The sequence below is a fragment of the Nycticebus coucang genome, chromosome 9, assembly GCF_027406575.1.
Source record: "Nycticebus coucang isolate mNycCou1 chromosome 9, mNycCou1.pri, whole genome shotgun sequence".
Lineage (NCBI taxonomy): Eukaryota > Metazoa > Chordata > Mammalia > Primates > Lorisidae > Nycticebus > Nycticebus coucang.
Window position 1 is genome coordinate 66,517,192 of NC_069788.1, and position 25,615 is coordinate 66,542,806.

Sequence of the window (25,615 nt, forward strand, 5' to 3'; positions counted from 1 at the left end):
TGCCCTGCCAGAGTGTGCAAAAAGGCCCACTCAAGGCATAGTGCTCCCCATCACTAGTGGGGAGGCCAAGAGGAAGCAGTAGGCACTCTCACCTTCATCTGGGTGCAGCTGCAAATCACCTGCTCCAAGCCTGTTACCACTTTATTGTTCATGCCTTCTCACGTCTGTGAATTCAGAATAGTTGTCAATCCCCCTCCACAGAATAGTTGTCAATCCCCCTCCATTGCCCACATTTGTGAGGACAACTCAGCTGTGAGCTGGGGCTTCTATCCATGTCTCTGAAATCACAGATCTAAAAATTTACAAATCACTTGCAAAATGGCTTCCTTAGTACTTACAGATTCTGTTTCAAGAATAAACAAATGTGTGTGTGCACGTGTGTACCCACATGCATGTATTTAAGTAAAAATGTCGCTGCATGCACTGTGAACACTGGGGGGACAGACAGGGATGGGGCTGACTAAGAAATGGTGAAGAGTGGGCCTGATCATTCAGAACATGGCAGGACCCCAGATGGCAGGCTCAATCTTCCTATAAGAAACAGAATATTAAAAGGGGGTGGAAAATTATCCAGAGACCTGTCATAATCCATCTGACCTCAAAGGAGACACTAATTCAAAACTATGTTAAATCCATCCTCCAAGAACAGCTGTCACTACAGAGATGCAACTTTCCTAGGGACGATCTACTTGTTCTTTGGCAGAACACCTATGTAAAAGTCAATAAAGAAGGTCCTCACTTTCCCTCTTAGTTTAAATCAGTGGTTCTAAACCTTCCTAATGCCGCAATGTATTTTCATTGTTAAAAAGGGGTCGTGACCCACAGGTTGAGAACCACTAGTTTAAATACTCTAGGAAACCAAGCTTCTCTTGAAGCATGGGCTGGTCAACGAGGCTGCCTTCCTAATAGCAGACTGGGGACGCTATTTTCCTTTATGGAAATACCATGTTGGATCTGATCAATCCCTAAAACAAAAATACATCTTTTAATGAGTTTTCTTAATTAAGTTAGTAGCTATTCTGGGCTGAATTGTGTTTTCCTCAAATTCCTACATTGAAACCGTAATCCAGTTTTTTCAACCTTTTTTTTTTAAATCTCACAGCACACTTGAACCTTTAGTTAAACTTCCATAGCATAGTTAAAATATGTTCATTTAAAAAAATATATACTTATAGTACTTTGAACTTCTTTCAAAATAATTTAATTAATGGTTTTTAAAAATTTTCTTGGCACGCCTAAGATCCTCTCACAGTACACCAGTGAGCTGGGGCACACGGGTTGAAAATCACTGCCCTAATCCCTGGTACTTTAAAATGTGACTGTACTTGGCAGTAGGACCTTAAAGAGGTAATTACGTTTAAATGAGGTGATAAAGTTGAGGCCTAATCTGATCTGACTGGCATCTTTACAAGAAGAGAATAGGATAAAATGCTCCCAGACCAAGGGGCAGCCATGCAAGGACACAGAAAGAAGGCTGCCCTCTACAAGCCAAGGAGAGAGAGACCCCAGGAGCAAACAACCTTCCCAGCACTTCCATTTTGGACTTTAGCCTCCAGAATTGCGAGAATGTGATTTTCTGTTGTTGAAGCTATCGGGTAGTGTTCTGTTATGGCAGCCTTAGCAAACTAATTCATTAGCTATGGATTATCCAAACTGAATTTCTTCCTTACTAACAATAAGAAAAGTCTGGTTTTCAGTAACACTCACATTCCTTCCATTTAGGTCTATTTTCCTTATTCCTAAATAGTTATTAACACCTGTTTGCTAGGCCCAGCTGGAGTTCAAGTCCTCAACTTTGTTGAGGGGTGTGGGGTTGGAGGTGGGATGTCACTTGTTTCTCTTAAGTACCCCAAGAGCAGGGAAGGAATTCTTTTCACCATTTTATAAGTGAGAAAATGGACTCAACTGCATGATTTACCCAGGACAAATGACTGAATTTATGACTAAGTCTTTCTACATCACTTTCTCTGCTGTTTTTTCCTTAACATTCTAATATTTTCGATTTGGAGGGTTTTTCCATCTCAAAATTGGCTTCCTTGTTTTTGAAACTTATGTCTTCCCTTTCTGTAATTCTGCTGGATTATTTTTCATGTTTCTCTTAATTTTAGACATCGCTGTTATCTCTGTGGTGGCTTTCATTGAGGAAGACATCTTATACGAGGCTTTACTCTGCCTTCTTCATGACAAATTCCAAGGGAGAATTTTTTTTTTTAATCCAGCTAATTTCCTAGAGAAGCTCAGGCTGTTCCTAGAGAACCTTTTAGGAAATCCCTTTCCTGCAACTGTGAATTTTGAGCTTTATAGGAAATGGACTGAATACCCATGGAATGCAAAAGCAAAGGTCTTTTGGTAGCTGTACCCTGCAGAGTAATTATACCACCGTGTTTGGACTTTACGGTATATGATCAGGAGTTTGATTTATTGGAGGCATTAAATTCCATGTTAGGCAACTACAAAGAGGAAATAAAAACACAGTCTTTAAGAATAAGAATAGCAGATTAGTTATCCTTGATGGACGTGGAGCCTTGGAACTCTGCAGTCATGTATCACTACGGCCCAGCACATTAGTTGCCAGGTGGGGTAAAATCCTCCAGGAGCCTTGAGTCCAGCAGATTCAGGATGAGAATGGCTGGCACTTTGTAAGGTGCTAACTGTGCCAGACACAGTACAACATGTTCTCATCAAGCATTATTTTGTTCCTGCCCATACAACATGTGAGGTAAGTACTGTTACTATCCAATTTTACCGATGAGTAAACTGAGCCTTACAAAGGTCAAGAAACTTGCCCAAGTCATCCCATGAATAGGTGACAGAATTAGAATGGAAACCCCAATCAATGCGACTCAGAAACCCAATTTTCATCAACGCACCTTTATTTCCATAAGGACTAGATTTTCAAAATCTGTCCTATTTCACATGTTCTGACCGTTTGTCCCATAAACTATCGAACTAACTCAGAAATGAGCAAAACTTGGCATCCAAACCGCATTTCCCAGATGGTCCCTCACACTGAAAGTAACACAAAAATTCTCTGTAAGACCACAAGTCCTGGTCCTTAGAGTGGAAAATGTGGGCATCAAGATCTAAGCAGATTACCAAATTTTAGAGAATTACAATGCAAGGCAGTGAACTTAAAACTAAAACTATTTGGAATATCATGTCATCTTCTGTGATTTGGAAGGTATCAATGGCTCTTGCAGCACCAGAGGTCATTCTTACAAATCTCAGTCCTTATGATATTACTGAAGTACAGAAATGCAAGTTTTCGGCAAGTTTTCACACATAGAAATCTGGATAAAAGGAACTCTCAATGCTTACATTAATTATTTAAGCAGTGCTTTCTTGAGGAACCACCCTGGCCTTAAAAGAGGGGTCCACAGGCTGTTCTTTTATGTTAAGAATATTTATTATATTATAATCTCTACATTATAAATGAGAACTTTAATGAAAAACCTCATTATGCCTTTTGGCTTTCTTGTTCAGTTTTATTTGTTGAGCTTCACAATAGATGGAATGATAAGGCCACTACAGAAAAGATGGTAGAAATTCATGATCCATGAAGTGTTGTTGAGTTCCAAAGGTAGTCTGTGGTCTTAAAGATGTAAGACCCACAGATTCACGATCAGCTTTATTCTGATATTCAAATGTTTTCTCACAGAGATAACCACTTTAAAGAACTGTTTATATTAGATACATTCACCCAAATAATTCTCCCTAAGCTGGGGTAAACCAGGGAAAGAGAGAGAGAAAACGCAAAACTTGAACATATCTTTATAGATGTTATTGTAAGGACATTTTCCTTTTGGTTCCAACACCATCATCTTTTCTTTAGAGCAAGTCATGTGATCAAGCAAAGCCTAGCGATTAGAAATAAACTCCTCCAAAGTAATGCCTTGGCTATTGCTCAGGTTCTCTAGCAGTCAGTACAGAAGACAGTCCACTGTAGCATCTTTTTATTCATGCGGGGTGAGCTGTGCTCATTCCCATATTGATTTTTACCCCCATGCAGTAAACCCCCAAATGCCATGCGTGAGATGAAATCCTATCAAACTTATTCCTTATTTATCTTTTCATTTTCCAAGTTTTCTTTCTCTCTCTTTTCTTTTTATCATCAACTTCTCCTTGAACCCACTCTCCCTAAAATAACAGCTGTGGATTCGATTTTTTCCTTTCCTGTCTCTTTAAGTCAGAAACTTCCTGAGGTTGCAGAGAGCTGCCAGTCTCAGCAGGCACGCAGGACTCCCGGCAAGTCTCCGCTGCAGTCAGATTTACAAGTGAATCTCCTCCTTTGAGAAAATCATCACCAATTTTCTATCCATCTCCTCTGACTTTGAGGCACCTACACTGACACCCGTGTGCTCCAAGACACCCTATGAGCTGGTCTGAGGACTTCAAAACCGAATCAATTTACACTGGCTTCTCCAAAAAAAAAAACAAAAATTCTCTAAACCGAACAAAGCATACAACCAACACAAAATCCACCTAATAAACAAAAAGCAATCAAATTCTTTCAGACTCCAATCCTACCTTAAAGACAGCCCAAAGCTCTTTGCTTCTGCAGGTATCCACCTCTCTAGGTCGCTTTCTGGCTTTACAATAGCTGAGCTTTCTGAAATTGAGCAACAGTCTCCTCAAGTGTTGGGCTCTGAAAATACACCCGCTACACACGCCCCACAGCCTCTTGGTGCCAGGCAGCCCCTTCGCCTTCCTTCCAGCCCTGCCAAGTCCCTGGCTGCTGACCAGCTCTCACGTGGGGTGGAATGAGGAAGGGGAGGGAGCCACCCGAGGTTAGGGCATGGATTCAACTCACCATGGACTAGGTGGCCGTCCATCTGGCAGGGAAGGTCCATTTTATCTCTTTTCTAACCTTACCCCCCTGGGAGCTTCTTTCAGATCCCAGAAGAGTTGGCAGGCATACCAACTCCTCCTGGGCATGCCCTGTGGCACTCAGATCTTTCTGAGGTGGCATCCCCCAGCCGGAGGGACACGGATAGCCCCTTACCTTCACAAACCTCGGCTTCTTAAAAGTCTGGCTGGAGTCTCTAAGGCGTCCTGCGTTTTACTTGACATGGGAAGGCAACCAGTTTCAGAAGTGGGAAACATTTCAGAATGAAACAGAAAGTAACCCGGAGATCCAAAGCAGAACCCCCAACCCACATCTGCTGGCCGGCCCCAGCCTCTGAGAATCTCCAAACTCAGCCCGCCCAGCTGTTTCAGCCTGCAGAGGAGTCAGAGGAAACTGCAGCTTGGAAGTCTGGAATTTATGGCCTGGGCTTTTTTTTTTTTCCCCAGTAAGAGTATTTGTTGAGCTTTTTAACATGCAGTTTGTCTCCTTCTGCGGGGAATTACTCAGTGATCCCATCACCTGACTCAGGGCAGCTCCATTATATAATTCAAACTGTGCTATTTGAGTTCTGACCAGAAAGCCTTACTTGCCTCTCCTTGGGCGGCCAGCATCCACCCCCATCCCCAGGAGGGGAAGAGCAGAGAGGAGAAGCTCAAAACCCCGAACAATGACAATTAACCTTCTCTGAACCTTGCCTAGAGGGACTGCATTTTTGCAGCGTACTTGGATTTCCCTTCGGCTTCATTTTTCTTGAGTAGACGATCTCCTAAATGCCAGTGCTGACTTAGCAGCCAGTTCTCAAGACGTCACTAGAGCAGCTTCCTTGATTTTTTTAGGGTGGCTCTCTGTAGATTGGATAAGTCACTGAATGGATTTTCAAATGATAGAGTGGATCCTCAGTGGAAAAGCTGCATGTATTTTTGTAATACGTACAAACCTAGAAGCTTCATTATTTTTGTCACATATTTAAGTTCTGTGAAATGCCAAAGGGATACCTCACTTTGAGGTTCTTTAGCCCTTGATCATCATAAACCTTCTCCCAGTCACCTCAAAAGAGCATAATATCCAAGTGACAACTGTTTTCTTGCTTGGCAAACATCTTTTCTTTTGCAAGAGATGGAGTCTGAGTCTCAGTCTGTCACCCAGACCCGAGAACAGTGACACAATCCTAACTCACTGAACCTCTAACTCCTGGGCTCAAGCCATTCTCCTGCCTCAGCCTCCCTAGGAGTTGGGACCGTAGGCACATGCCCCACCATATCTGGCTAATTTTAAAATTTTTTGTAGAGATAGGTCTCACTATGTTGATGAGGCTGGTCTAGAAACTCCTGGGTTTTATGGTTCCTTCCACCTCCACCTCTCAGGGTGCTGGGATTACAGGTGAGTCTGCCGAGGTCAGGCCTTAGTACCTCTTAAAAGGACAAGTCCCAGCCTCTGCTTCCAACCACACCATAACTCTAAGGGCAGTCTACATACATGTTTTGAAGCCACCACCATTTTAGGTGAAGTAATATAGGAAGTATTTCAGTCTGTCTCACTTTTCCTATCTTGACAGATGATGTCATCTCGGTCCAGATGATACACATGGACAAGCAGGAATGTTCAAACATAGAAACGACCCATCAGTGAGAGGCTATTCGGGAAAACTATACAACCATAAATGAGCCTAACACTTAAAGCATCACAAACCTAACAATCAAATTAAAAAATACTCCAACTTGTTCACTGTTTACATGTCAGAATCAAGATGAACTGTACACTTGGGGCACTCTGGGCTCTTCATCTTCTCTCAGCCAAGGGAGCCTTGTTGCTGAACGTGGCAGCACTTAGAAAGGACTATTAATGTTTATGAGGAAAAAAATGCTAACACTGGTCAGCCTTCTAAGTGATTTTTCCTTTTCTCTCTTCTGAATCTCCCACCATAACACCAAAGGAAAATTGCTTTCTCCATCCCGCTTGCTTCCACCATTCTAGATAGTATTAGATAACATTATCACGTTAAAATATGTGACAGGAGACGCATACCCCACCCTAAGAATCACTTCCAAAATATTTTATAACTACCTCCCTGGATATCCTTCTGAGGTGGGCATGGGGTAATTACTAGTCTCCTGATAGAGACCCAGAGAAGCCAGTGGCACTGGCAGGATTAGAAGTCAGGTCTCCCACTCTTGGTGTTCTGTTTTGCAAAGGAAGACTCAGATGTGCATGAGAAAAATATAAATGTGTAAGCCTGGAAGGCAGATTGATGTCTGTTTATCTCTCTCTCTTCAGGTGTAGTAAGTACAAGGTGTTGAGGCAGTTGCTATGGTAACTACTTCCTTCTTACTAAGAATAAGGACATATCAGAAGATGTTAGAAAACATTAGGCAGTGAGATCTTCCCCAGTCACGGGAAGAGGAGCAGTGATAGAAAATACACCCTTGGTCTCTATATAGTCATTCGATGCTGGCACTCCAAAACCTCAAATTACCTAGACCAGCGCTGTCCAATAGAAATAAAATGTGGGCCACATATGTAATTAAAAGTTTTCTAGTAATTGCATTAAAAAAAGTGGTGAAATTATTTTCATAATATAGTTTATTTAATTCAATATAGCTCAAATATTGTTATTTCAACATGTAATTAATATCAACTTAAGGAAATACTGTGTATCCTGTTGTTGATATTAAATCTCTGAATTCTGATGTGTACTTTACACTCGTATCACATCTTAACCAGGACTACCCACATTTCAAGTGCTCAGTAGCCACATGTGATCCATCAGTAGCTATCACAACAGATACCCCAGTCCTGGATTGCATTTGGCCATTTTGGGGCTAGAATTCGTTCTTGGAGAACAAATTTGTCTAACCCTACTTGGAAATTTTAGAAAAATCAATCGCATAATTGAGTTCTAGCCGCCTGGCATAATTCAAGTGCTGTTCTCTTGGGGTGAACAAGAAAATATGAAATAAGCTTGGAATTGAAGTAGTATTAAAGATTCAGCTTCTTCCATGCCACCAGCGGGTCAAGAAAATTAAAAAGCAAATCTTAGGTTTGTAAAAAATTCTTTCCTTGGGTTGTCCCAGATGCCCAGGTTAGGGCCCCCCAAAGTCATTTCTGGATTCAATTCTACTTTCTACATACCCTCTCTCTCTGTCCATTCCCCCTGGTCCTTCTAATAGACCACGCAATCTTACCAAGCCTACTTGTCACTTTTTCTCAAATCACAGGCCTTGGCTATAGCCCAAACCATCACAAGAACTTCTGCCTGGTCTTCCTGCTTCCATTTCTCAAGTTCATTTTTTATCTAGCCTTCAGTTTGAGGCTGTGTCAAAGCAGGCATTTAATCATATAGCTTCTCAGTTTAAAACATTTAGTAGCAACCTTCAGACTTTCAAATAAAATCCATACTCCTTGCCATGATATGCTATGCAATCACAAACTGGCCCCAGGGAACTTTCTAGCTCATCTCTTTGCTATGCATTTTTTGAATTTATCCTGGTCTACATGCTTAACTGTGGCACGAGAATGTCCTTTTTCAAAAAATGCCTGTCCCTCACCAAGTAGCAAAATCTTTCAAGCCTCATTCAATTACTCATGATAGCTTTCCCTAATGTTCCTCATCTATGTTGTGATACCACGTCTATAAATGGACATAACATTTATCATGGTCTCTTCTAATCATGTAATATGATAGACACAGACCTCTCCTAGAATAGGAACCAAGTGCCATTTACCATTGAATTCACCTTAGGACATAGGAGTATCTCAATAAATGCCCAAGGAATTCCAACACTCTTTCCTCTTCCTTTCTCCCCCTTCTGGTTCTCTTACCATCTGGTACATCATCATCACCACCATCATCCTTTAAATCACCACATAGGAGCCGATATTTATTAGCACTTTCTAGGCATCAGATACTGTACTTAGCATCTTTGGCACATTTTATTTAATTTCAACAAATCTATAAAGTAGAGATTTAGCCTCAATTCTTAATGATTTTTCATTCTTTCAACAGGTATTTTAAGGTTATTCTTATAAATAACAGGTATTTTAAGGTCATTCTTATAAACACCAATGACAAGTTGATGTACAGTTATATCTCCAAAGTATGTTAAATACGTAAGTATAAATACATACGTATGTATAAATACATACTTATTTAACTTATAAACAGGCTAATATGTGTTTTCTTTACATTATATTTTTTACTGTCTCTGCTTCTTTAAAGCTTCCAATAATTAGTGGGCTGGAAAAACAGAAAACTTAGCTCAATAGTGTTTTGTGTAGCATAAGAATATGGCAGCTTTGAATAAGGCCTCGCTATTGGAATGTCACAGGATGTGACACTTAGATTTGTTGCTCAGAGTCATCTTTGGCTTTATTTCTGGCTCTCCAGTAGTTTCTACCATAAAATTCAATTTGTCAGTGGCTTAAAAAAATAGAAAGACCAACATGAACTGCTAGCAAGAATCTGAAGCAGCAGGGTCTCTTATTCATTGTTGGTGGGACTCAAAATGGTGCACCCACTTTGTAAGACAACTTGGCAATTTATTATAAAACTAATCACACTTTTACATACTCTTACCATGTGGTCCAGAAATCCTGCTCCTAAGTATTTACCCAAAGGAGTTGAAAACTTCCAGTCCACACAAAAACCTAAAGCATGGCTGGTATCTTTATTCATGATTGCCAAAACTTGGAAGCAATCAAGATGTCCTTCAGTAGGTAAGGGATGAATCAGTCATTGTACATCTAGACAATGGAATGTTATTTAGCATGATAAACAACTGCTGGGCGCAGCGGCTCACACCTGTAATCCCACCTAACTGGGGAGTTGAGGTAGGAGAATTGTTTGAGGTCAAGTGTTCAAAACCAGTCTGGGCAGCAAACTAAGAACCTGGCTCACACTTTATGGGGGCAAGACATGATTGCAAGAGGGACTTTACCTAACAATTGCAATCAGTGTAACCTGGCTTATTGTACCCTCAATGAATCCCCAACAATAAAAATAAATAAATAAATAAATAAATAAAAAGAAAAAAAGGAAAAAAAAGAAAAAAAGGAAAAAATACAAAACATTAGCTGGGCATCGTAGCACACAACTGTAATCCCAGCTATTCAAGAAGTTAAGGTGGGCATTGCTTGAGCCCAAGAGTTTGAGCCTGCAGAGAGCTATATGATCATGCCACTCCACTCCTGCCTAGGTGACAGAGCAAGACCTCATCTCTACAAAAATAAATATATAAATAAAAAAATAAGCTATCAAGCCATAAAAATACATTGAAGAATCTCTATGCCTATTATTAAGTGAATAAGCCAAACTGAAAGGTCTACAAATGGGGTCTGACTACGTGAATCTCTGGAAAAGGCAAATGCTATGGAGACAGTAAAACATCAGAGGTTGTGGGTAGGAGAGGGGTTGGAACATGGGAAGCACAGATTGTTAGGGCAGTGAAGCTACTCTATATGATATTACAATGTTGGATATATGTCACTATACATTTGTTCAACCCATAGATTGTATGTGGGTCATTATGAAAGTTTTGAGATACACAAAAGTCAAAAAACATAAAATCTGTGTGAACAGAAACAGACGAAGTCCTCCCAGCAACATCAACTAGCCAAGCAAGTCAAAACTTGCATAGCGGAATCAGAAAGGACACTGTCTACTGTGTTACCTGCAAGTAAAATAATGCACCATAACACAGTCTGCCTCCAAACTTTCATAGTCACCTATGAAATTTGTAATACCAAGAATGAACCCTAATGTAGATGCTAGACTTTTGGTGATAATGATGTGCCAATGCGAGTTCATCTCTTACAACAGATGTACCACTCTGGTGGGGGTACATTTGTTAATACATTGATAATCGGGGTACGTTGATAATGGGGGAGCCTGTACATGTGTAGGGCAGGGGAATACATAGGGAATTTCTGTATCTTCCTCTTAATTTTGCTATGAACCTAAAATTGAAATATACAGTCTATGAAAACAAAAATCCAAACCAAAGGGACCAGAGAATGTCTTGCTCACAGGTGCCTAGGGTTGTGTCTACTGGGCTCTAGTACAAGGCACAAATTGTTTTCCCACTAGGTTGTCAGTTATCGAGAATATTGTTTTTTCCACTTTGTTTCCACAACACCACAAGATAAAAGGCACCGTGTGTATTAGAACTCAACAAATTCTCCTTGAAATGAAATGAAGAAAAAATATACTTGATGCTTCACATAAGAAATATCTACATATTTTCACCCAAATAAACAGCATAATAGCATTTATAGCAACAGAAAACTGTTAGCAATAGGGTTTCTGGAGACACTAGAGCCTGGGACAGCCTGAGACTTGCGGAGTGGTAGTGGGGCTATCCTAGGAGGCTTGGTTGGGGGCTAGAGGAGGAGCTGAGTCCTGGTAAACTCTGACTGCCTTATGGACTTGATCCAGGAAGAGGCTTTGTGCTCTGTGTGCTGGGGGGTGGAGTGGGTCAGCCCTTGGTCACCACCTCCTGGTGTCACAATACATTGCACAGAGCAGGGCTGTCTCTGCTGGGCAAAATACTTAATGTCTGTGAGCTTTAGCTTCCTCATCTATAAAAAGGGGATGGGGAGACTGAGGGTGATTGGGGGCATCACACGAGATCATGTCTATAAAGGGCTTGATAGAGTGACTATTGTTGAGTGTCAATGAATGGAAAATATTTATTCTTAAGTATTATCAGGTAGATCAAGTAGAATGATTTTGATGTATTTCTTCTTTTTCTATTGTCTATAAGATTTAACATGATATGTTTTTTGAAATAATCTTTTACTTTTATTTATTAATATTAGTTGTCTATTTTTGTTACTTAAAAAATAATAAGAAGTTAACTGATGACTCTATACTGAATCTCAGAGTCAAAGCATTCTATCATAGACATACTCTTAATTGACAATGTGAATGTTACTTTCTTTGCATTATTATTATCGCTTAATATTTCAATGTAGCAATTGTCTGATTCCTTTTCTGAATGTATTTATGTTCATTCGTTCTTTACGAGGTTTTTGTTTCTAGTCCTTATCTTGAACATTGTTATTGTTATTAAATTTCAAGTCTTTTCAATTTTGTGAAGGCAAAAATAATGGAAACCTAATGAACACATGCATATATAAAAAAGAAAAAGTATTATCGGGTATTCCATGATCACAGTAAAGTGTTGGAGATGAAATTCGAGAGCTCAAGAGATGGCAATCCTGGGTATGCTCCTTTCCTGTCCCTCTCACTTTCTTTCTGCCCCTGCTGTTGGCACATATTAAGATGGTGGAGTTATTGACTTCCACACCTGTCTTCCTTCCTGCTTTTTTCCTTTCTCTTTTCTACCCTTTCTTTCTCCCTTCTTTATTTTCCTTTTTCTTCTTCCCTCTTTTTGTTTTAACTCTCCCTTTCCATTAATTATTTTTAAAATGAGAGTATTTTGTCCCTTGCTATTTTTAGCCAACTAACCGAGGCTCTTTGTATTGAGATCTTCTTGCCAAAGCCACACTGAGCTCACCAGACTGCTAAATTTAGACAAGTGTGTTTCTGCTCTCCCTTGGAAGGCCTATCATATCATAAACAAGAAAGGTATGAGGTCAAAGGAGTCTTGTTTGGAGCGAAGGGGGCTGCTTCACACAGAGCTTCCCAGAACGAAGGCAGAGCCTGACAGGAAGAGGATCAGAGGCCTTGGGCATCATCTGTTACACAGGAGCTATTACCTCACTCCCTGCCAGGTCGATGCCACTGCCAATCTTAGGAGCCATTTTTCAAACTGCTTTTTGGCCAGCTCAGCATGAAATCTAAATGACAGCTTTACTTTGGGAAAGCAACAGAAAAAGGCAGTTTCCTGCAGGGTCAGGCAGTTTGATTGCTCTTTCCAATTCTCTCCAAAGTACCACGTGGAATTTATGTCATGATTTGGGTCCAAATGGAACTAAGACACAAGAAGGGAGAAGAGATACTCAGTGGCCCTGATAATGGGGCCAGTGCACGAGGTTTTAAGAGGCAGCCGATGTAGTAGCAACATATTACCAAATTATAAAATACTCAAACATTTCAGAACGTGAGAGCAGCTTCGATTAAATGCGTGTCAATAAAATGTAGATGATGAACACAAAACAAAACCTAGTTGGAAGAGAAATGTGCCTCCATGTCACCTTCCTAGAGGAAAATAACACAGAGTTCAAAGCTCAGGCCTGGAATCAGACAGGATTAAGGTTTGAATCTTGACCATCATTACTTGAACTTGTATGACCTTTGACAAGTCCATAAGTCTAAAATGGGGTTTAAAAATAACGCCTGGGTCATAGGATTATTGTCAGGATAAATTAGGTGGTTTGTGTTAGGAACTTGGCGAGTACTTAATGGGCACAGAGAAGGCGTGCATCCTGGATATTGTTTGTCATTGCCACCACCACTGTCGTGACCAACAGCAACCCTATCCCAATCACCACCCTGGATTTGCTCCTAAGACCTTAGAGCTGGCTGGAATATGCCCTATTCTTTCTTTCATCACATTTTCTTCCTTTTAGACACTTTCCCTTCAACCCATACTCTGTACAACTACATCTCTCAACCTTTATGCTAATGTCACAATCATGAGGAATTGTTTCAAACAATCCAATTAATCTTAGCTGCTTTGTCCATAGCTCAAAAACAGTCGGCCTTCATCTGACCTCTGATATTCTCAATTGTGTCAGTCCTTATCACCTACTGGCTAGATTGCTCTAGAGCAGGAAGTCTGTTTTGACTAGGGATGCAGAGCCTCTGGTTCCTAAATCTGTTGGGCAGTCAGCTCAGCCTTTTCTTTAGGGATGAAAAAGGCTCACTCAATTCTTATGATGAACCATTGGGGGAGAATATTGAGGTTGAGAAAGATAAAATATAGAAAATGCTAGAAATAGCATTAAAGTGTACTTGTTCTTTTCATTCATATATTTATTTGTCTATCCAACAAATAGTTATTAACAGCTTTACTGTGTTGGCAGGCCCTGGACCTACAAACCTGAACAAGAGATAATATTTCTTCCCTCAATAGTTTTCAAATGGGTGGAAAGTAACAACTTTGTCATCAAATAACTCTTGGTTTGAATCTAACTCTGTCACTTACTATATATTGAAATTGTTTATCTTTTTGAGCCACTTTTCTTAGAGTTATTGTGAGAATTAAATGAATTAAGTGCACTGCTCCCGACAGCTCCTGGTGACATATGCACTTCTTTCCTCAAAGGTCATCTAACTGACAGCCAGTAGAGTTAGGACACAAATCCAGGAGGGTCTGGCTCCCACATTTGTGCTTTTGAAGGATTTTTATAATTATTATTATTTTTTAAAGTCTCACCACTTTGGATTTAGATTTTTTCCCTAAGTCATTAGTTCAATTTATCACCCACTGAAAAAATCAAATTTTGTTCTTCTGTGTATTTGTCCTATGTCTTTTTACCCCTCGTTGAGCCTCCAGCATGTTATGAAAATCAGGAGGCAACTAGTGTCATCACAGAAAAAAGCCATAACAGGAATAGTTATGGTTCTAGAGATTATACTTGGGCAGCCGGATGACGTGTAGGGTGATGTAGATGGTCCTATCTCAATAGCACAGTGGAGAGAACCACAGTCAGCAGCCAGGCAGGAAGCCTTCAGCTGGCCACATGGTAATTTACAAGCGTGACTTCCTTTACCAAGAAGTTAGAGTGTTACAAAATTATGCTAATTTATATATCAATGATCTAGGGGTCTCCATTAAAAATCCATGACCATTACACTGGAAACATCATGTTTTTCTAGACTTCTGAGTTCTCTACCATCCTGGACACCACGTTGCAATTCTTCTCTTGCCTTCCACAATACCTCTTATTCAAAGCGACTTTTTGTTTGTTTTAACTGGACTTCTTAGGTCTTTGTCTTTTCTCTGTTTCCTTCTTAACTGTTGGGTTCTCTCTCCTGGTCTTACTCCTCCCTGAATGATATCCCTTCTGATATTTTAATCCACTTTTCCAGAGGCTTCCTTTCTATACCAGCTGCAGTTCCTCTTACTCACATCCTTACCCCCTTTCACTAGAACGGTATCAGTAACCTCACTGGTTTCCCACTTGCAAATTGCTCATCGCTCTGAGCTTCATTTTTCACACTGCCACCAGAAATGTCTTCCTAAAAACAGGCTAACGTACAACAGCCTTTCTCAAAGGTTAATCCTACTTCCCTGGAGCGTAACGTTCCAGTTGTTTAGCATGGCTGGCACTCAAGGGCCTTCCTGACCTCGCAGTGCATCCCTGTCCATTTCTCACTGCAGCCCTCCCTGATGCTATAATAGTCTACTTAGTACCCCACACACTTTTATGTTTCCCTCCCTACCGTATCATGACAGTGCGTTTTCCTCATGCTTTATCTTTTGTGGCATTTCCCCAAATTTGCTCCCCAGAAACGTTTCATTGGTCTTATGAAACGTTTTACTGGAGGAATGGGATCTGTGGCCAGTGGTTCTGGGTAACACTGTATACTCGGTCCCATACTCCCCTTGGAGCTTTCATGTACTTTATCATTTTAAATGCTCTGAGAAGTCCTGCAACAAGTAAACCAGGTTAGCTTTGTTTAACCCAATGTCTGGGTTCCTTTTTTTCCTGGAAGCTCTTAGGAACTAGAATTTAATAGCTATACTTTGGGGAATGCTGGTCTATTCATTCATACTTCATTTGTCCATTATTCATTGACCTGGCAGATATTTATTTAGCACCATGCCAGATACTGGGGAATATACTGAGGAAATATTCTCTTGAAAGCAAGATGACCATGTCCTTGTTCTCATGGAACTTATAGCTTTGCCTGAACAGCAGATGAATAAATACACAATGACCACGAGGTTTGTTCAGACGTATCAAAGGGGAATTAGAATTGTGGCAGGGAGTAGCAGGAAGACTTTTCCAGTCTGAGGGAGTGGTTAGGGAGGGCTTCTTGGAGGAAGTGGTTTTATACATGGAGGGTGTAGTAGGAGTTAGTTAGATGGACATTGGGGCTGGGGGAGAAAGGGAAAGAGCGAGGTAGGCAGGGTCACCTGCTTATGTGAAGGTGCTGTGACCAGAGAGAGCATGGCATACCTAGGGACCAAAAGAAATCTCAGCCCAGAGTGTCCTCAACATCCCTTTCATTCCCCACTCCCAGGATCTTCTTTCTCCTACACTACCTGGCTTGCAAAGTGGATGTTCCGTAAATGTTCAAACATTATAGTCATCTGAGTAGACAATTATTTTAGGGAAACAGATACGATATTTTAAAGCACAAAACACACATAACCCATCCCCAAAATTCTTTAAAAAGTCAAAATAAGAAGGTCTATTTTTTAAAGAAAGTTTATTTTTAAAAAAGTTCATTGTCAAAAATTTTACAGATGTTACTGTATGAAATTTATTTCTAATTTGTCTTTACAAGAAATATTTAAATCGTGAATGCTTATTTTCTTAATAAATTCTATTGTTATTTAATCCTCCTTAGCATAGTTTTCCTGTTTAGGCAGCTTGCTTTTGACAACGAGCAAATAGAGAGGCCGACGTGTAATTGGGCAGATGAGGAGCTTAGAAAAGAGCATAGCTAAGAGCCCAGAAGCCGGACTCAGCGTCTCCCTCACTGTGCCACCAGGCTGGGGTTCCTGGCCCTGTCACCGCCTCAACTCTCAGAGATGCTGTGATTCCTGTCTCCCTTCCATGGCTGCTGTCTGGTAATAAGAGAAGAGCTGTCCCTTTTTGTCATCAGTAGAACAGAGGGTAATGTCTCTTAATTAACAAAAAGAAGTGGTGCAATGTAGTGAGACTATTGCAATTGTTTCCAATTAATCCCCCACACAGTTTGGCAAAGTTAATAATCCATAAAATGACCCGGGACCTAAATATGCAGAAGAGTCATCTTTTATTAGTCATTTTCCCATTGTTCCAGCAAAAGTAAGAAAATTCAAAGGCTAGATGCACAGGAAGTATATAGATTTACAGTGTCATAAATATTTGAATATAATCTCAAGTATAAAACAACTTTACTGGTGACATTCAGATCTTATGAATTCCCAAATGTTTTACAACCTCTATAAATCATCATATGTTGATGGGTGTCAATTCAACCACAGTGGAGCAATTATTTTCTTGTATACTCAATTTATTACCAAAGCAAAAACACCTTCATGTTCGTATAAAAGAAAGAAGGACACGTTTCTTTGCTTTTTGTTTTGTTTTTAAGAGACAGGGTCTCACTCTGTTGCCCAGGCTGAAGGGCGGTGGCATGATCATAGCTCACTGCAGCTTTGAACTCCTAGGCTCAAATGATCCTCTACCATCATGGATATTTCACATAAATGGAACCAGATATTTATGTCTAGCCTCTTTCTCTTATCACTGTGTGTTCAAGCTCATCGATATGCTTCATTTATCAGCCCTTTATTTCTTTTTTAACAGCTGAATCATACTCCATTATATGGATATATCACATATCCACACTTGTTTATCCACACTTGTTTTTTGATGAATATTTGGGACATTGCTACCTTTTGATTATTGTGAATAGTGCTACTATGAGCATGTCTGTACAAATTTTTGTTTGAATATCTGATTTCAATTATTTGGATATCTACCTGGGGTGGAATTGCTGGGTCACATGGTATTATAATTTTATGTTTAACTTTTTGAGGGATGAAGAATACTTTTTAATTGACTATTACCAGGATCTTGCAAAGACTGAATGTGGTTGATAGGAAAAATGTACATCTGCTGAAATGCCTCAGTGAAAGTGCTACAGAGCTTTGGTGGGGGGTGGTGTTCTTCTGTCTCCCTGGGTCAGGAAGATAGATTTGGATGACTCCTTTCTCACCTACCTCATAAGCTATTTTCTTCAGTTGAGATTTACTGCCAAACACTCAGGCACTGGGGTTGGGCTATGTGAATCCTAACCCCAAGCCTGTCATGAATCAGTGTGTGTCCTTAAAGAAGTTGTTAAACCTCTAAGACTTAGTTTCATCACTTGTAAATCAAGCAGCTAGCTCTAACTACAACATAAGATTAAGGTTACTTTAAATAGAGCAGTGTATTTAAAGGACTTATTACATCAGTTGAATAATAAATACTTAAAACATGCTGGCTTGGATTGTATTTTTACTTTTTGATATCCCTCTGGAGTCTAGCAGACACACAATAACACTTAATCAAATTGGAATAAGAAACATGTTTAATGGGAAGTAACTTGGGTCACTGGAGGATCATGAGTTTTTTCTTTGTTCCTTTCTATCTTTTGTTGTAGTTGTTGTTGGTTGTATGTTGGAATATTTTGTTTCCTGGGTTTGGAAAGTCTATGTCCGTGAACATAGGCAGAGATTCCCTCATGAGTGCCTTTCATTTAATCATTTAATCGCTTTTTGGGTCAGGTCAGTTGCTGGTAGGATGCGGGACTTCATGAGTCCTGTGTTTCTGGCCCAAAGTTGTTTATAAGTTGGGGAGCAGCTTCTCCACAATGAAATATCTAAGAACTCACTCTATGTGTATTAGAACATTTATTTTACTTAATTCAGATCCACTCATATTTTGATTGTAAGCCACCTATACTGACCTTTCAGTCCACTTTACATAATTTTCCATGCCCGTGCAAGCCTTCAGCTCTGCAGACTTTAGGCTGCAAACACTTTGCTCTCTCCTTGTCTCTGGCTTAGAACCTGTCCTGCATTCTGACAGTGCTGTATCCCTGCCTACCGCTGCTAGAGGCTCACCTGTCCTGACATAGACCCATAATTCACCACTCCATACCTTCTCAGAATCCCAGTGCTACACTTGAAGGACTTTTGAATCCCACCTGCTTGAGGTGAAAGTGGATTCAAGCAGAAAGGTAAGAAGTGGCACATGAGTGGTGATGACATCCATGAGCTCTAAGGAAAGTCTTAGATGTGATGGGTGATGAGACCTCCCCCCTACCTCTTCTTTTCCTGCAGTCAGCCTGACACTGCTTTGGTTTTCTGCTCGTTTCTCTTCACAGTTGTGATTTGCAAGACAGACTCCTCATCTACTTTAGAGAAGTGATTTATGCCATAACAAAGGTTCGTAAATAGCGTCACAACTGCAGTTGGCCAAGCACCAAATGTGATATTAGATATATAACGTAGGTTAAATATCAGGCACCTGCCACTAATTTGTTACTACTCTGAGAGTACTTTTTAAAGGGGACTTTATTGCTGGTCTGGTTTAGCACTTTACCCAAGTGTTCTAGAGCCCAAATATTTTCCATAGGTAAACTGCAAGGGCAAGTGGCCTTGGCTGTGAACCTCACCAGTAGCAAAGGATTGTTCACATGGAATTGGTGCTACGGGGAGCCCAACAAACACAGCATTCAAGTGAAAATGGTACGCTTACAATGCATACTCTTTTTTTTTTGAGGCAGTTTCCCTGTGTTGCCCTCAGTAGAGTGCTGTAGCACCATAGCTCACAGCAACCTCAAACTTTAGGCTTACGCAATTCTCTTGCCTCAGCCTCCCAAAGTAGCTGAGACTACAGATGCCTACCACAATGCCCGGCTATTTTTTTGTTGCAGTTGTCATTGTTGTTTAGCAGACCTGGGCTAAGTTCAAACCTGCCAGCACCAGGGGATGTGGCTGGCACCCTAACCACTGAGCTACAGGTGCTAAGCCTGATATAGACATTTTGATGCCACTGTTATTTTGGGTGACGGTGGTAAGAGTAATTTCTGTCTGTTCCAATTTTTCTGTCTTGGCATTTGTCATCTCTGTCCAAATGACACGTATTGAGGGGCAAGTATATAAAACATTGGAATTGTCCCATTAGTGAGAGTCTGGGAAACGAATAAGGATAGCACTTAGAGTATCATTAACAACAAAGATCCCTATAAAAATCTGAAAGCTGCTCGCTCTGCACAGCGATGTCCAGACTGGATGAGATGTATGCAGGACAGGACTGAGCGAGGTGAGAAGGTGCATTTCTACCACTTCTTGGTAGCTCATTGTTCCAAGCAGCAAAGCTCTGTGAGGACTCTACTTTCATTTGAGAGTTTACGTGTATGATGAATTCTAAACTGATCTCTGGTCAAACATCATAAAGCAATTTTATCACCCTTGAATGTTTCACCACCCTAAATAGAAATTCTTCCGGCCTTTTTCCCTATTATTGAAATTGTTCCAAAGGCGAGTCACTCTACCAGGGTGCCCAACTTTTTTTCTTTTCGGCTGCCCATTGGAAACTTAGGATTTGTCTTGAGCTACACATTAAATATATGCACATTAACAAAAGCTAAGGAGCAAATAAAAGGTTCATGCGTAGTTTTCACAATATCCAACACCACAGATAAACAAAACAGACCTCAAATAATCTGCATGTGGCCTGCCGGCCACATGTTGGACACCCCTCTGAACCAATACGTGAGGACACAAACCCCTTACAACTATGTTATGTGTTAAAAAAAATCCATCTTTTAACACTGGGAGATGAAAAGCAATTTTAAGAAATCTTCACAATGCCATTCTACACTGTGAGTTATTTAATTGCGATAGAAATACATGTACCAAGAACCATTCCTAATTAGTCTAAATCTAAAACAGTAGTTGTTAAATGTGTGATTTGAGCTGATGCAAAGGGGTCTGCTTTTGCCGTTGTGTGGCAGAGACAGGGATGCTGTTCAGGTTTTATTTTTAAGTTTGGGTAATTTTAACTTAAACTCACAGCAGGGAGGGGGGAATGAATCATTTATTTGCCTTTCTTATTACAGCTTCTCTCTGCCCAAAGTGTTTCCTTTCTTACAGCATTTACCTAGCTCGCAAGGTGTTACTCTGGGTCCTGAGGACTTAAGCATCTGGGATTTGATCACAAATTGTATAGTAAACATTCTGAGACAGATGATTGCCACCCTGATTCATTATAAAGTGGAAGAATATACACTCGTTTAATTCAGTCCATTTACTTGATATGCAACTTGAGCAATCAGGAGGCAGTGTGGTGTAGGAAGAGAAGTTATGAACGAGATGTTAGGAAACCGAGATTTCAGCCCACTTCTGCTAGTGAATAGTGGAGATAGCTCCAGCACTCCTGTTTCCATGGGCCTTGATTTTCTTAAATGTTCTCTTAGGTTGCTTGCAGCTCTGAGATGCTACAATTCTCATGATCAGCACCGGGCAATAAATAAGAGCAGAATGGCATGAACATTGTGAATATACAACTGCTTGTACAACCTACTGCTTTCCTCTAATTAGGAGGAACATGAGTCAGCCTGAACCTTGGATGGGCCTTTGGCTGATGACTTTGCTAACAGTCTCTCTGTTGGTAAACGTGGGAGGGAGAATAGAAATCAGGGATTTCTATGCTAGGTTACCTAAGGCAATCTCTCCTTAGGTTACAGAGAAGCCAGGTGACATCTAAACTAGAAACTTTACAGCTGTATTTTCTAATAGCTACTCACTATCCTTAAACTAGGGAAAGATCACGGCTTTTGGAATCCAGTAGACTTAGTCCTGGTTCAGAATGATTCTGCCGCTCTGAAAAATAAAGGTATTTTTATTTTTGTTTAGAAAAGAATTTTTCTTTAGAATTTTTCATTATCTTTCTTTAGATAATGATTAAGAGCATGGGTCTGATACAAAGATTCATAATGAATGTTCATAGCAGCTTTATTTGCAATAGTCACAGACTGTAAACAGTCCCAGTGTTCATCAGCAGGTGAATGGACAAACTGTGGTATATCCATGCAATGGAACACTATTTGGCAATAAAAAAGGGATGAACTATTGATATCTGCAACAACACAAATGAGTCAGAAAATTATTATGGTGAGCAAAATGGCCCAAACAAAAAGGGCTTATCCTGTAGTGCTCCGTTTACTAAAATTATAGAAAATTCAGGCCAATCTATAGAGAGAGAATGCAGATCCATATTTGGCTAGAGGTGGGAGTGTGGAGGCAGAAGGGTGGCAGGGATTGAAAAGAGGCATGAGGAAACTTTAGAGAGGGAGGGATATGTTCAATATCTGAATTATTTTGGTGATGTCATGGGTATATATAGTGTATATGTCCAAAGTTCTCAAATCACATACCTTAAATATCTGTGGTTAATATACATCAATTTACCTTGATAGAGATGCCCCCTAAATAAAAACAAAACAGACAAAAAAATAAACAGGTCTTGAGGTTGAAACTCAGTCTTACCACCTGCTAGTTTTGTGACCTCTGTAAAAGGAGGGAGTGGGAGAAATAATAATTCTTACCTCACAAGGTTGCCATGAGGATTAAATAAGTTACTACTTGTTAGGTGCTTAGTAAAAATGGACTTATTATTTTCCCCAACACTGAGAAAGGATTCCGTTTTTTCCTTTGTGCTGTATCTTGTTCCCTGGAAATTGACATTTACTAGTGTATTTAAGGAATATTAAAGTCAGACAATTCATTCAGGTTTTCAGAATTCTGGTTACCTCCCTGTCTGGGAGCTTTTTCACGGCCACAGTAACTCTCTAGTGCTTGCCCCTGTTTTATTTTCCTTCATAATGTTTATCACCAGCTGACATTACATTACACATTTCCCGATTTATTTGCTTACTGTCTCTCTCCCCCCGTAATGTAGGTTCCCTGAGAGTAGGGACTTTGTCTGTTCTGCTCACTATAATAGAAAAGTCACTCAATTACTTTGTGTTAGGTGTTGAATAAATGAACAAATGCATTTAACTCCAGGGCCTTCTTTTGGGATGGTGGCAGTGTGGCAGCAGCCATGCGGTGTGATCCTTGCTGTCATTGTCGTCGTCCTGTGTTGTTACTGTGAATGTGGGTGTGTGGGTTTAAGCTCGCTTGACACAGAGAGGGGCTGGGCAGAAGGAAGACCTGAAATTGGTTAGATCGCTGAAGCCCTAATCGCATTTTATTCCTGGCTCTGCAGGAGTAACAGACTGCATAGGCTGTATTGCATATTTGAAAAAACAAGTTCAGGGCCTGAGACTGTTACTAAAATGATAAAGAACAGAAATCTTAAGTTTTAGCAACAGGCAAACATGATGGCTCTAATGTGATACATCCTCAGAGCCTTTGAAAAAATAGACAATAAGATAAAGAATTGAAAAAAAATTGAGTCCAAGGCCAAAAATCGTCCCAGCCCTTCAGTGGGCCTTGAAACTGAAGCTAATTTGTTCTGTTTTGGGTAACTCAAGACTTAAGGGGGTGCTATCTTTTTTTTTTTGAGACAGAGTCTCACTCTGTCACCCTGGGTAGAGTGCCCTGGTGTCATGATATCATCATAGCTCCATCATAGCTCACAGCAACCTCAAACTCCCTGGCTCAAGCAATCCTCCTGTCTCAGTCTCCTAAGTAGCTGGGACTACAAGCGCTTGTCAGAACACCCAGTTAATTTTTATTTTTTTATTTTAGTAAAGAAGGGGTCTTTCTCTGGTTGAGCTAGTCTCAAACTCTTGAGCACAAGCAATCCTCCTGCCTCAGCCTCCCAGAATGCTAGGATTACAGGCAGGAGCCATAGCACCCAGCTTTTTGCTTCTTTTTAATTCTGTGAATGCAGATTACTTATTTAAACTTCTTGACCTGCTTCTAGTTGCCTGTCTCACCCTCCCCCTGCCATGTTTCTTACAAATGTTCTTTCTTCAAGTTTATTGCTTTAGGAGAAATGTGAGAAGTACCTTAATGCCAGTTCGACATATCTTCTATAAAGGTACATCAAAATAATATCTTATGGAGTATATTATGCTTGGATCTGCAAATGTGCTGCAATCAATCCTCGGTGAGTGTAACACTCTGTGTGTAAACAGATCACTTAAATTATTCTGCCTTGAACTTTCTCCTTAGGAATCTGCAAACAATGCCTTATAAATAAGTAGCAAGTATTCAGGGCATACAAAAGACTTCTTGAGCTAGCATTTGTCATCTTTTATGTTTTAATTATCTCATTTGATCTCTTTATTGTTGCAATTACATTCTAATTTTGTGTGCAGACACTTGAATACCTCAGGCTAGATTAATCAATTAATAGTACAATTATTATTATAGCAGTATGGATATCAGTGGATAGGTAGTTAGTACAGTTCCAGATCCATTACTTTCATTCTAAAAAAGGAGAGCTTCCCTGTGAAAAAAAATATTTAGACTGTTTTAAAGTGAAAGATAAGAATCTTCCTAAAATCCTGAAGGCACATAGGGCTTCGGATGGGTATTGTTTGTTTTAGAGCTTTATCAACATCTCTTTTTTTTGTTGTAAGTATGCATATTTCTTCAAGATGCAACAAACAGTTTGTTTAATGATACTCAATCTGAACCCACAAGGCAGTGGCCTTGATCAAATGCTGACAGTGAGCAGGGAGTCTGAGTAGGAAGTTTTCAAAGACATTAGGTTTTAGGCAAAATGAGAAAACATATCTCACAGCCATGAGGTGACCTGCCAGCTAATGCACAAGCCTGACAGAGTTTTCAGGAGGATGTGTACACGGCTACCCTGTTTCCCCCAAAATAAGACATCCTCCAAAAATAAGACCTACTTACAGGAAAGATAAGACATCCCCTGAAAATAAGACCTAGCGCATCTTTGGGAGCACACCTTAAAATAAGACACTGTCTTATTTTCGGGGAAACAGGGTAACAGCAGCGAGGGGGCAGACACAGCACTGAACGAGTCCTGGGGGCTTTGCAAGAACCATGGGGTTAGGTGGAAAGGAAGGAAGAGTCCTAGGTTCTTCATCAGTCTCTGGAAAGAGTCCCAATCTCCAGGTTACTGCTCCCCTGCCATACTACCCCCAAACCCAAACACTTACCATTGATGTACTCACATACGGACACATGCCAGAAATCACACAGTGCATCAGTATCTGAGATTCTTGCTTTCCTTTGTCCAAACTTCTAAGTTACAGCATTGGTATATACATCACACTTTTGATTCTTACTTATTCTGCAAACTGTGGGTGTGCTTTGCTGTCAGGCTGGGTTATAGGCTTTTTGAATACAATACTAGCAATTGCTAACATTTGTTGAGCTTTTGTTGAGGCCCACACAGTGTCTATTATCTCATTTAATCCTCATAGCAACCATGATAAGAAGGCCCCCCAGGTATCCCTAATTCACAGAGAGTGAAACTGAGGTACTGAGACTTGTTGGTATATAACCTGGTGAGAGACACAGCTGGGACTGAAGGTAGAGACAGGGGCTTGTGTATCTTGAGTGTCCCTCATGGGGCAGTACAAACACATACAAGGCGACCAGTCAGTATTAATTGGAGTTTTAAAACATTTAGTTAGTAAATGCCTATTTTTCTTAGGGTCCTGGAGGAATGGCTGCAGATCTGAAAGCCTCCTCACAACCACTGTTCACCACGGCCATGGAGTAAATCTTACACACTGACATGGCTTGAACTGCGATCCCATAAAAGGTATAATGAAGTTCTAACCTTTGATACCTGTGAATTTGACCTTATTTGGAAATAGGGTCTTTGCAGATATGATGAGGTCATTAGGGTGGGCCCTAATCCGATTTGACTGAAGTCATCGGAAGAGGAGAATAGACCCAGAGACAGGCCTGTGCCCAGGGAAGGTGACAAGTGGACACCGAGAGAAGGCCATGTGTTGACAGAACTGGAGATGGGGGAGATACACTGATGGGCCAAATGATGCCAAGGTTTGCTGACAGTTACCCGAGCTGGAAGAGGCAGGGAAGGATTCTTTCCTATAGTCAAGACTTCAGAGGGAGCACAGCCCTGCCAACACCTCGATTTTGAACTGCAAACCTTCATAACAGCCAGAGAATGAATTTCTATTCTTTTAAGTCAGGTAGT

At 40.4% G+C, this 25,615-nt stretch overlaps 1 protein-coding gene across 8 annotated transcripts in view; it reads right to left on the minus strand.

Annotated features, from left to right (window-relative positions):
* PHACTR1 (phosphatase and actin regulator 1) overlaps positions 1-25,615 on the minus strand; it is a 544,631-nt gene that overhangs the window by 308,170 nt on the left and 210,846 nt on the right. Inside the window, exon 1 of one of the 8 annotated variants that reach the window (XM_053602169.1) lies at positions 5,003-5,194. The exons of 6 other annotated variants lie outside the window; for them this stretch is intronic. The gene's annotated coding sequence lies outside the window, so the exon portion shown is untranslated. Of the gene's footprint in view, positions 1-4,527; positions 4,684-5,002; positions 5,195-25,615 lie in introns of those variants that run through there. One more of the 8 variants, XM_053602168.1, reaches the window with a different exon arrangement.